Raw genomic sequence first — 13,352 nt, forward strand, 5'->3', positions numbered from 1 at the left:
GCCTGATGTTAAGCTGAGGGATATAGCTGAACTAGTCAATCCTCTTGAGCCACTGCAACTCGAGGCAGCTAATGAAACAGAAATGCCATATATTGGTTGGCTTGAGGTGAGTTTCAAACTTACTGCTAATGATGATGAGTTGTTAATACCCATGTTAGTATTAAAAGGCAACCAACAGTCGTGTCCCATAATTGGTTTCAATGTGATTTGGCACCTAGTGAACAATGTACAGGACCGTCAAATCAAGGACTAGGTGCTGTGCTGTACCAAAAACAGAATGGGAAGCTTCGTGTGATTGCTTATGGTTCTCGTACTTTAACTGCAGCTGAGAAAAATTACCATTTGCATTCAGGCAAGTTAGAGTTTTTAGCTCTTAAATGGGCGATCACAAAGAAATTCCGCGATTACCTATATTATGCGCCATTCTTTACAGTGTACACCGACAATAACCCACTTACCTATGTACTATCCAGTGCCAAATTGAATGCAACAGGATGCAGATGGGTAGCAGAACTGGCAGATTTCCATTTCACAATTAAATATCGCCCTGGTAAGGAAAACGTGGATGCAGACAGTCTGTCCAGGATGCCTGTAGATATGGAAACATTTATGGAAGAGTGCACGCAGGAAATGGCATATGATGTGATTGGAGCAGCCACACAAGCAGTGGAAGGAGAGGGAGAATCCAGTGTGTCATGGTCCATGGGTGTCTCAGTCAAGTGTGCAGCCATGGCCACAGATGTCTCCGTCATTCCACTCACAAAAGATCAAATCAAACAGGACCAGAGACATGATCTAACAATTGGACCTGTGATTCAGTGTAAACTAACAGAGCAAAAACCATCGAGCTCAGGGCTGAAGCAACTTAGCCCTCAGACCCTCTGTCTTCTAAGAGAATGGGACAAATTGGAGATGGATGAGAACGGAGTTTTGTACAGGAGAACAGCAAACAGAAAACAGCTAGTCTTACCAGAAAAACACAAAAATACAGTATTAAAGGAGCTGCACAACGAAATGGGCCATCAGGGTGTAGAAAGGACAATGTCACTGATACGGGATCGGTTCTTCTGGCCTTATATGCAGCGGGAAGTCGAGGATTATGTTATGAGGAGATGTTTTTGCATAAAACAGAAGAAACCCTGTCATGAGAGCAGAGCACCACTGACTAATATTGTCACTACTCACCCATTTGAACTTGTCTCTATTGATTTCCTACACCTTGATAAGTGCAAGGGCGGTTATGAATACATCCTTGTAATTATTGACCACTTTACACGCTTTGCCCAGGCGTATGCCACAACTTCCAAATCAGGTAAAACAGCAGCGGACAAAATCTTTAATGACTATGCTCTAAGATTTGGCTTCCCAGCACGAATCCATCATGACCAGGGTGCTGAGTTTGAAAATCAGCTGTTTGCACAATTGAAAAACTACTGTGGGATTGCTGGATCCAGAACTACTCCCTACCATCCCCAAGGGAACGGACAAGTGGAGCGATTTAATAGGACGCTACTCCAGATGTTAAAGACACTCTCAGAGAGAAAGAAAACGAACTGGAAGGATTCACTTAACAAACTGATCTATGCCTACAACTATACCAGGAGCGAGGTAACTGGATTTTCTCCTTTTTACTTGTTATATGGAAACTCCCCACGATTGCCAGTCGACATGCTGTTCAGTTTGACATCAGAACAAGGAGACAGCAATCACCATGACTACATGGAAAAGTGGAAACAGGGCATGGAAGAAGCATATGAGATAACCAGAGAAAACACTCACAAAACAGCCATGAGAAGCAAAAGGCATTACGACAGTAAGGTGAAAAGCTCAGTATTACAGCCAGGTGATCGTGTTTTGGTCAGGAACATGACGCCTCGAGGAGGTCCAGGCAAGCTGAGGAACCACTGGGAGGATACAGTTCACACAGTTGTCCGTCAGGTCAGCAAAGATATCCCAGTTTATGAACTCAGACCTGAGAAGGCAAATGGACGATCAAGAATATTGCATCGCAATCTTCTCTTACCATGTGACCATTTGCCGATTGAGATAGAAGTGAGACCACAAACAAGAAAAAAAGCTGTAGAGACAAGTGAGGAGGTTGAACAGTCAGAGGAAGAGGATGACGATGATGAATACTATCCAGTGTCACCTCAACAGCCATCCCAGCCACGCCATCATCAGATGCTGAATCCTGTGAGTGCTGATGGGCCAGCTGAGCACCTCCAAGCAGAGGAGATAGTGTCTGGGACAGAGAGGCAGCAGGGAGCAGTGGACCAGTGTGAGGACTTTCCTGGCCAGGAGGGAAGTTGTGCTGGGGAAACAGAAGTGGAAGATCTTGTCCCTTCACCTGCCCCAAGTGAATGCAGCAGGACTAGTGAGCAAGAGCCTCAGCGACCGAGCAGACAGCGTAAGCCACCAAAGATCTTCACCTATGATCGGCTTGGCTCACCAGCTTGTTATAACATGAGAACACTACCACATCATTCACACTCTATGGTGCCGTGGACACGCACTTCGGAGGTATACTACCGCTACTGCTGATGGACAGAGAAAGAAACTGTGATCACATACAAAACACGCTACTGAACTGAGTTAATGCACATACATCTCACTCAAGTCAGAGCAAATGGACTGTTTAACACAGAATTCACATTCAAATGGACTGTTGAACATAAAGCAGATTCATACATTATGCCTTCAGCTTAACACATATCCAAAGCACACCACATGGCCACAGTCACTTAAAACTCTGTCATGGACTTTTATCAATTGAGAGTGTTGCTGCTTTAGACATGCTGCACTAACAGGACTTTGTCACATGTCACCTGCAGACTGTTACCTGTGTCTAACTGAATGGACACTGTAATTCATGCAGACCATCAGAGAACGCTGAAAGACTCGGGTTGTTAACCCATCCAAAAAAGAATGTATGAAAAGAGTTCCTCCTCCGTGAATCGCCACCTTATCATGGTGGAGGGGTTTGTGTGTCCCAGTGATCCCAGGAGCTATGTTGTCTGGGGGCTTGTCCCCCTGGTAGGGTCTCCCATGGCAAACTGGTCCTGGGTGAGGGTCCAGACAAAGAGCGGTTCAGAAGACCCTTATGAGTGAAAAAACAAGGGAACAGTTTACCCTGCCCGGGATAGGGTTACCGGGGCCCCACCCTGGAGCCAGGCCTGGGGAGGGAGCTCGAGGGAGAGCGTCTGGTGGCCAGGCATTAGCCCGTGGTGCTTGGCCGGGCGCAGCCCGAAGAGGTTACATGGGCCCGCCCTCCTGCAGGCCCACCACCCGCAGGAGGTGTCGTAGGGGTCGGGTGCAGTGTGTGTCGGGCGGTGGCCGAGGGCGGAGGCCCTGGCGGACTGATCCCCGGCTATCGAAACTGGCTATTGGGACATGGAATGTCACCTCTCTGGTGGGGAAGGAGCCTGAGCTAGTGCGTGAGGTTGAGAGATACCAGCTAGATATAGTTGGGCTCACCTCAACGCATGGTCTGGGCTCTGGAACCAGTCTCCTGGAGAAGGGCTGGACTCTGTTCCAGTCTGGAGTTGCCCTCGGTGAGAGGCGGCGAGCTGGGGTGGGTATTCTTGTATCCCCCCGGCTTGCTGCCTGTACGTCGGAGTTTTCACCGGTGGACGAGAGGGTAGTTTCCCTGCGCCTTCGGGCTGGGGAACGGGTCCTGACTGTTGTTTGCGCTTATGCGCCGAATGACAGTTCAGGGTACCCACCCTTTTTGCTGGAGTTGCTGGGCGGGGTGCTGGAGAGTGCTCCATCTGGTGACTCCATAGTCTTGCTGGGAGACTTCAACGCTCACGTGGGGAATGACAGTGAGACCTGGAGGGGCGTGATTGGGAGGAACGGCCTGCCCGATCTGAACCCGAATGGTGTTTTGTTATTGGACTTCTGTGCAAACCACAGTTTGTCCATAACAAACACCGTGTTTGAACACAAGGATGTCCATAAGTGCACATGGCACCAGGACACCCTAGGTCGCAGGTCGATGATCGATTTTGTAATCGTATCATCAGACCTGCGGCCGTATGTTCTGGACACTCGGGTGAAGAGAGGAGCTGAGCTGTCAACTGATCACCACCTGGTGGTGAGTTGGATCAGGTGGCGGGGGAAGATGCTGGACAGACCTGGCACACCTAAACGTATTGTGAGGGTGCGCTGGGAACGCCTGGCAGAAGCCCCAGTCCGGGAGATCTTCAACTCCCACCTCCGGCAGAACTTCGACAGCATTCCGAGGGAGGCTGAGGACATTGAGTCCGAATGGACCATGTTCCGCACCTCCATTGTTGAGGCTGCTGCTCAGAGCTGTGGCTGCAAGGTGGTTGGTGCCTGTCGTGGTGGTAACCCCCGAACCAGATGGTGGTCACCGGAGGTGAAGGGAGCCATCAAGCTGAAGCAAGAGTCCTATCGGGCTTGGTTAGCCTGTGGGACTCCGGAGGCAGCTGACAGGTATCGACAGGCCAAGCGGAATGCAGCTCGGGTAGTGGCCAAAGCAAAAACTCGGGTGTGGGAGGAGTTCGGTGATGCTATGGAAAAAGACTTTTGGACGGCATCGAAACGATTCTGGCAAACCGTCAGGCGACTCAGGAGGGGAAAGCAGTGCTTCACTCACACTGTTTATAGTGCGGGGGGGGGTGCTGCTGACTTCAACTGAGGCTATAGTCGGACGGTGGAAGGAATACTTCGAGGACCTTCTGAATCCCACTGACACGCCTTCTGTAGTGGAAGCAGAGTCTGGGGATGAGGGGGATGACTTGACCATCACTGGGGGTGAGGTCACTGAGGTAGTTAAACAACTCCTTGGTGGCAGAGCCCCTGGGGTGGACGAGATTCGCCCTGAGTTCCTGAAGGCTCTGGATGTTGTAGGGCTGTCTCTGCAACATCACGTGGAGATCTGGGGCAGTGCCATTGGATTGGCAGACCGGGGTGGTGGTCCCCATCTTTAAGAAGGGAGACCGGAGGGTGTGCTCCAACTTTCGGGGGATCACACTCCTCAGCCTCCCCGGTAAGGTCTATGCCAGGGTGCTGGAAAGGAGGGTGCGTCCGTTAGTCGAACCTCGGATTCAGGAGGAACAATGCGGTTTTCGTCCTGGTCGTGGAACGCTGGACCAGCTCTTTATCCTCTCAAGGATATTCGAGTGTGCGTGGGAGTTTGCCCAACCAGTCTACATGTGCTTTGTGGACTTGGAGAAGGCATTCGACCGCGTCCCTCGGGGTGTCCTTTGGGAGGTTCTGCGGGAGTATGGGGTGTCTGGCCCATTGTTGCGGGCCATTCAGTCCTTGTACAACCACAGTGAGAGCTTGGTCCGTATAGCCGGTAATAAGTCGAATTCGTATCCTGTGGGTGTGGGACTCCGTCAGGGCTGCCCTTTGTCACCGATTCTGTTCATAATTTTTATGGACAGAATTTCTAGGCGTAGCCAGGTGGCGGAAGGCTTCTTCCTCGGTGGCCTCAGAGTCTCATCTCTGCTTTTTGCAGATGATGCGGTTCTGTTGGCTTCATCAGGGGAAGGCCTCCAGCTCGCAGTGGAATGGTTCGCAGCCGAGTGCGAAGCGGCTGGCATGAGAATCAGCACCTCTAAATCTGAGACCATGGTCCTCAGCCGGAAAAGGGTGGAGTGCCATCTCCGGCTCAGGAACGAGTTCTTGCCTCAAGTGGAGGAGTTCAAGTATCTCGGGGTCTTATTCACGAGTGATGGGAGAAGGGAACGGGAGATCGACAGGCGGATCGGGGCTGCTTCTGCAGTGATGCGGACGCTGCACCGGTCTGTCGTGGTGAAGAGAGAGCTTAGTGTAAAAGCGAAGCTCTCGATTTACTGGTCGATCTACGTTCCTAACCTCACCTATGGCCACGAGCTTTGGGTAGTGACCGAAAGAATAAGATCGCGAATACAAGCGGCAGAAATGAGTTTGCTTCGAAGGGTGGCTGGCCTCTCCCTTAGAGATAAGGTGAGGAGTGCGGCCATCCGGGAGGGGCTCAGAGTAGAGCCGCTGCTCCTCCACATCGAAAGGAGCCAGTTGAGGTGGCTCGGGCATCTGATTAGGATGCCTCCTGGCCGCCTCCTGGGTGAGGTGTTCCGGGCATGTCCCACCGGGAAGAGGCCCCGTGGTGAACCCAGGACACGCTGGAGAGATTATGTATCTCAGCTGGCCTGGGAACGCCTTGGGGTCCCTCCGGATGAGCTGGAGGAGGTGGCTGGGGAGAGGGAAGCCTGGGCTTCTCTGCTTAGGCTTCTGCCCCCGCGACCCGGCCCCGGATAAGCGGAAGAAAATGGATGGATGGATGGATGGATGGATGGATGAAAAGAGTTCCAGCCTGTGAAACGATATTTGAAGAGTAATAAGGTACAACAGCAATTATAGTATACTGTGGTTTAATGCATGTTTCTTGATGCCATTGTTATAAGTAACCCCATATTTGTGTTTAAGATTAACTGTCAGCATGTTGGGGACAACATCTATTTTTGAGGGGGAGTATGTAGAGGACAAGAAATTTGATTTTGTTTAGTTTTATAATTTTGTTCCATTTACCTCACAACATTTTATTATTGTTTTGACTGTGTTGCTGTGTAGAAATGCAGAGCTGGGGAGTAAGTGTTTTGCCTGAATTGATTGTGCACTGATCCACTGGTAATGCCTTAGGATTTAAGTAGGGGAAACCGCGCGTCCCTTTCCCTCGCTCAATACAGACGAGTGAAGGCAAGAGCGGCGTGTCGACCTCTTCATTTATCTGTCACTATTCCCCTTGTTTAAGGTAATCACTGCACACGAAACGCCCTAAACTCAGTAACACGTCATCATTAAATGTTGACTTATTGTTTGTTTTGAGAGAATGTGTTAATTTTTGAATGCTTATTTTGATGAGTTCCCAGCGAACTTTGTTGCTGTGTTAGCTTGTGCTACCGTCTCTCCATATTGCATGGTTGTTATTCAGCTTCTGTTCACATTTGTAAGTTACTCAATACAGACGAGTGAAGGCAAGAGCGGCATGTCGACCTCTTCATTTATCTGTCACTATTCCCCTTGTTTAAGGGCACAACACTAGCACGCTGCGGTTTCTGTTAGCATGCTAATCTAACATAAGCTCCCTGCTTTTTTTTTTTTACACGCAGGACTGTCTTTATTGGTTCCTGTTATGTGGTTCTTTAATATTCATTCAAAGTGAGCGGACTATCAGATGACTCCCATCCAGCTGGACACTATATAATGAATTCCCTGTAACCATACTCCACCTTCAGAGAATTTCACTCCCCCAAGTCATTTTCATCGACTGCTGCTGCAGACGAAAAACAAACCGCTCATCAGCCAGTCGCAAACTGAGGTAAGTGTCCAAATTTGGGAAAGCTTGTATTATAAATGCTTGGTAATACATTTACTTTGATCAGAGGACTCATTAATGTGAATTACCCAATGTGATGTGCTGGGTCCTTTTAATGCAGAAAAGTTTAACATGTCTGAGCTCCATTTGTTTTTTGGGGAGGTGGTGGTGGTGGTGCATTACTGTATATCAAAGTTACGGCAGTTGCTTCACTAAAATCTAAACTGCAGAGAGGACAGACTAATGTAAATGCTATGTTTCTCTTCCTCAGGGAATCATGAGGGTTCAGTGTGCCTGTTTGCTGCTGCTGCTGCTTTTTGCTGCTGTGCTCTCTCAGAGTTATAAGGACTTCAAAAATGAGCACTTCCTTCCAGTGAAGGGCTCTCAAAAGTGTTATGACATGATGAAAAATATTAATAAAAAAAGTGAATGCAAGGAAATACATACCTTCATCAAAGATCAAGAAGCTTCAGTTAAGGTTTTGTGCAAGGGTAAAAAAGAGGAAGTAATCACCCCTGAGCTGAATGTTATTGACTGCGTGAGGTCAAATGAGACACCCTGCGCGTACAATGACACACCACAGACCATAAAGAAGAAGATAAAATGTAAAAAAGGCCGTCCTGTGTACCTTGAGAAAGCTGAGTAGCATCAGAGTTGAATCAGCTGTTGTCCTCTTCAGTAAACAGCATTTCTTCAAATGTGATGATGTTCACGTGGCTGTCATCTAAAAATCAAAGATTATTCTGAAAATATTAAAAACCATGTAGACTGTGGATGTAAGAATAAAATAGAATAAATGCATTTCATCCTGAGTGCAAAGCTGCAAGATGTTTTTCTCTGTTCACAATCAAACTGAAGACAAACGTGTGGCTTGAATATTGTACTGCTCTTTATTCCTGTTCAAATACAATGTAGTCCTCATCTTTATTCAAACAAGATCACACAGTTCAGAGGATGTGTAGTGTAGTGCTCGCTCAGCTCTGAAATGCCAGTGTTGTGTAGATGCACTGCATTTGTCACTGAGACCTTTATATTCTTTAAAGCAACCTCAGTTCAAAAAAATCTGACAGTGTGAGACCGATGCTGGAAAGAAAAGACGTGACCTCCATCAAATCTGCAAGCCTTTAGAAATAAAAGCTTTTGGAGTTTGAATGTAATTAAATAAATGTCTGCACACATGCTTTTAAATCACTACACATAAAGCTAAATGATGCTTTGTGACTTTTTCTGTGGAAACTGTGCCAACTTGTGCAGATTTAAACTGGTTTTCTACCATTTGAGCCTCGTCTACACATTATGTTACAGTGAAAGTGTCACACTTAACTGCCTTACTGATGCGTATGGCTGTACTTTGAGCTGTGTTTTTACTTTTAGTTATGTAACTGTATACATGTGACTGTTTTAGGGAAATGGAAGCTTGTTTCTTTTTTATCTGTGTTGACTTCCAAAGCAGTCAAGTAACTCACACTAAACAACACAACTCCAGCAGCCACACAACACAGAGCTAATTTATCCCTCCCACATTTTAAAAGTTATGTCTGAAATTCAGAGTATGAAAAAACGATCTGCATTCTTTAATTAAAATGTCTCATTCTCCCAAACTGTACTGAAATGTTTAAAACCTATAAAGCTGAGACATTCATTATAACGTGTTTGCCTTTAATGGAAAAACTTTACATTCATCACAGACTTGGAAAGCTGCTCTGAATGTTTTCAGCTATGACTGAACTTTGACCTTTAACAGTAACTCATTGAAACATCACTGCTGTGGCTGTCAGAGAGCCGTCATCTATCAGTGAGATTTGATTTGACTATATCAATATTATATGAAGTACAGCTGATAATGCATGAAACAAAAACTGAACAGCTTCTGAAAATTTTTAATATCAGTCAAAGATAACCTGAGTAAAGACAAAACGTGGTTTTAAAATTATGATTCGATTTATTAGGGTGAAAATAAGCCATCCATCGTGACATCCCTTTGTGAACAAGTGACTAGAAAAGAGATTCTCTATAAAAGTTTAACTGTGTGAGGTTATCCAGAAAACAGTGGAACATATCGGCCCTCCTCACACAAACTGGTGCAGCAGCGCCCTCTGCAGTGCACAGAGAGAAGTGCAAAAGCTTACAGCACCTGGTATTCCCAGGCGGTCTCCCATCCAAGTACTGACCAGGCCCGACCCTGCTTAGCTTCCGAGATCAGACGAGATCGGGCGTGTTCAGGGTGGTGTGGCCGTAAGCGACAGCAATTATGAACAAAACGCTTTTTATACGTGTTACAGCGGTTGAGCAGGATTAGTCAGTTTGATATGTTACTGATAAAACATGCAAACCTTAGTTATTGATTGTCGCAAAAATGCTTTTCTTATATCAGTTATAATAAATCTTATTTTGTTAAAAGACAGTGTTGCAGTGACAGAGAGCACACAGGCTGTTAAGACGATTTTTAAGTAAAAAGTTTTTGTCATTGGGAGACTTCTGCTTATATCAAATAAAAGTCTAATATATTTAATTCCAGCATGTATAAAGAGCCTTTTATTGATTGTGTCAGTCGCTTACGGCCACACCACCCTGAACACGCCCGATCTCGTCTGATCTCGGAAGCTAAGCAGGGTCGGGCCTGGTCAGTACTTGGATGGGAGACCGCCTGGGAATACCAGGTGCTGTAAGCTTTTGCACTTCTCTCTGTGCACTGCAGAGGGCGCTGCTGCACCAGTTTGTGTGAGGAGGGCCGATATGTTTTTCTGTACTTTTAACATGGGAACATCAATTTTCCATCATGTGTTCACTTGCTTAGAGTAACAGGATAAATAACAAAACAGATGTAGAACAAGGAGAGAGGAGCGCTTGTTTTGTATAAAACTGTTGTTTTATGTGTGTCATCCACAGGGAACATTACACTGTGGATGACACAAAGAAGACACCGGGACAGACTGGACACCACAGATCTCATGATATGCAATGAACAAAAACCAACAAGCACTCTGATAATTAAACTAAGACCAACAAACAAACAGCTAGTTACTAAGACTCAAAGAAATAAACAAAATAACAATCAGAAAGTCCATAAGAGAAAACACTGGGTGACAGACCCAGGATCATGACAGCATCACATGAAAATTAATCATGCTGCTAAAGTCCTGACCCATCACTTTCATAGCCAGTATAAAAAGCAGTGTTTATACAGCAGATCATGAGTTACTGAACACACTGACTTCCTGCATATCCCAGTTTTTTTTGTCTCTCTCCAAACCACAGTCTGCACTGAACTCAGGCTCTGGGAAGCTGCTGGGTGTTATCAATTATGCTGCTGCTCCTGATGATGTTTCTGTTCTTGATTGGTCCACTGCAAAGGAAGCTCCTCCTTATCTGTCAGAATAAGCACAGGTGAAAGGTCAAACCTTGAAAATCGTCTTTCTGCTGTTTCAGGCAAGAAAAGCCTGCTGTGAATAAGAACATGGCTTTGATGGTGTTGTGTCAACTAAACAAGGACAAACATAAAGAATTTGATCAGCATAGTGCATAGGATCACACAATGTTAGTGTGCGAGAGTTCACATGTTTGTAAAATTTAGATCCCTTTGTGTCACTATTGTTGACACAATACAGATTATGAAAGGCTCACCAATCAGGAAGAGCTGGCAGTAGCCCCTGGAGGGTGGGGAGTGGGTTGCTATTTAAGCCCCATTTAAAAAGCAACCCACTGCCCACCCTCCAGGGGCTACTGCTGAGACGGTTTATATTTGAAGACGGTCTTGGCAAAAAGCCCCCCCTTAAGGTCTGCCTGAGTGCAGAGCCATACATACATTAAAAAATCTCACCCTTTATCCGATATGCTTTTGTTGTGCGAGTCTGGACATGGCAAACAATGGAAATGAGGATCAGCAACAGAAAAATACCTTAAGATGAAAAACAAGTGCAAATATGTATTACACATGAAAATCTGAAAAAATTGATAATGTGTTGATTTTATTTAAGCTCAGCCACATAAATGATGTGAGGAAGGTAAACCATACCTGCTCCTAGGCGCACGGAAAAAACAACATAAATTCCAATTTTTTCATCAGCGAAAACTTCAGAATAAAAGAAAAAGAAATGTAATTTATTAGAAGATGAGTATCATAAAACTGTCACTGCAACTTTTTAATGGACAGATGATAGCACATAATACTCACAAAGCTTGAGGCATTCTTGATAAACAGGATCACTGATCTCATAGCTGACGGGGTTAGAAACATTGCACACAATGGGGGAGTTTGCCACATTTTCAGCTTTTTGTGTTATTGTGTCCTTCAGATCTCCTTTCAACTCTTCATCCTTGATAAGCCATTTGTATTCTAATTTGTTGTCTTTCTGTAGAAGAAATCATGATTAACGATTAATCAAAGGTTTAAAATTTGAGCTTAACTACAAAGATGGATGAAATTAAAAAGTCTAGAATTTCTTGAATTTAAACATATTTTAAAGACAAATATAATTTTCTCAGGGTTTGATTGTTTAACAAGTGACGGTATAGCTCTGTATCTTTATCAGGAAGTGGAGATAAATCTTCAGGAGGATCAGGAAGTCTCTGGATAAGCAGTTTGGCTATGACATCAGAAAATAAAAAAAAGAGAGTGGTTGCGGTTGTGTTGCAGTCAGCACAGCTCGACTCATGATATTTTCTTTCAGGGTAAGAGAAATGAAGCCTGTGTCTACATTTTGTCTACAAATGCGTAACCATGGGTCAACTATTTGAAAAATACTCTAATGTGAATGTGAGTAAAACACAGTAAATGTTTTTCTCACCTGAGCAACATTGCAAGTAAAACTGACGTTTATCTTAGAGGCCGAACACTTCATCGTCACGTTGGGCTTCTGCACACGGTCTGAGTAAAAACAACAATGATAATGATGATAAAACTGAACAGTGACTTTATAATGAAACCAAACTGTTTCTGTTCATTACAGTATGTGACTAAAAAAGCTTTATATATATTTATATAACCAGAAGAAGGGTGTTTACAGTGTGTTGTTACCTACCTAATACACACAAGCTCAAACTCGGTAATTCTCCCACACTTATTCCATCTCTATCAAAAACCTCTGGGGTGTAGCATCCCGATGAGTCTTTAGTCAGTTTTGTCAGGTTCAGCGATCCAGTTGAATCAACAACAAAATCTTTCTTTTGGGTGCCCTTGTCTAATTTGCTATTAAAGATTAATTTTTCATTGTGGTGCCATCTCAGGTTCTCTGATTTCTTCATAGCATGTTTAAGTGTCACAATAAAGCTTGTGCCTGCTGCAGCATACTTATCACAACTGTCCTGAGAGTCTTTGAAACAGAAAGAAACACAAAGAAAGAAGTATAAGTATATCGTGACTTTTTTAATCCAGCTTCAGAGCTTACACATTTAACATTTTGCAACATAGTTTAAAATGAAAGTTTTTTATGTTTTTCTATTCTCACGCCTCATATATAGTAGACACCAGCCCAGTAGAAAATGTTAATGCTGAAACATTTATGTTTTTTAAACATTAGTCTATTTTTTTATTTAATTTATTATTTTAATCTTACCTCTCTCGTTTAAGCCTGCCCGCCTGTGAATATCACCTTGTCATCTCTTCTCACAATTAAAATAATGACCCATAAAAATACGAGTTTCAAACGAATCCAATGTATTTTTAACATTAATATTACCATCACAATAAACATCAAATAAACAATGCATATTAAAGTGAATATAATTTTCTGAATTAAAATATAATGTGCAAATAAGTAAATTAAAATGGCCTCTGTCCAAAAGTTCAAATAAGGCTTCAAATTAAATCAAAAAGATTTTTTCCATCTAAAATGACTGAAAAGATGATTCAGCTCATGAAGAGGTTTACTATTCAGAATGAATGCTAATATTAATGCAAGAAAAAAATAGGAGACAGCATAGCTCGTTAGCTAACATAACTGAAATGGCGGCGCTTAACATACATCATCCATGAGCGCTTGTTTCTGACAGGTAAACTAGCAGAAGCATTACTGTACAAACATTAATG

At 44.3% G+C, this 13,352-nt stretch overlaps 1 long non-coding RNA gene and 2 other non-coding genes across 3 annotated transcripts; 2 read left to right on the forward strand and 1 right to left on the reverse strand.

Annotated features, from left to right (window-relative positions):
• Positions 1 to 6,681: 6,681 nt before the first annotated feature.
• On the forward strand, positions 6,682 to 8,093 carry LOC115792163 (uncharacterized). Its single transcript, XR_004021009.1, has 3 exons — positions 6,682 to 6,760; positions 7,119 to 7,327; positions 7,596 to 8,093. It is a non-coding gene; the product is annotated as an uncharacterized LOC115792163 (long non-coding RNA).
• A 1,353-nt stretch (positions 8,094 to 9,446) lies between these two features.
• Positions 9,447 to 9,565, reverse strand: LOC115799489 (5S ribosomal RNA). Its single transcript, XR_004021583.1, has one exon. It is a non-coding gene; the product is annotated as a 5S ribosomal RNA (ribosomal RNA).
• Positions 9,566 to 9,877: 312 nt separating this feature from the next.
• Positions 9,878 to 9,996, forward strand: LOC115799491 (5S ribosomal RNA). The gene has a single exon (XR_004021584.1). It is a non-coding gene; the product is annotated as a 5S ribosomal RNA (ribosomal RNA).
• The last annotated feature ends 3,356 nt before the right edge of the window (positions 9,997 to 13,352 follow it).

Source organism: Archocentrus centrarchus, chromosome 2 (assembly GCF_007364275.1).
Source record: "Archocentrus centrarchus isolate MPI-CPG fArcCen1 chromosome 2, fArcCen1, whole genome shotgun sequence".
Classification (NCBI taxonomy): Eukaryota; Metazoa; Chordata; class Actinopteri; order Cichliformes; family Cichlidae; genus Archocentrus; species Archocentrus centrarchus.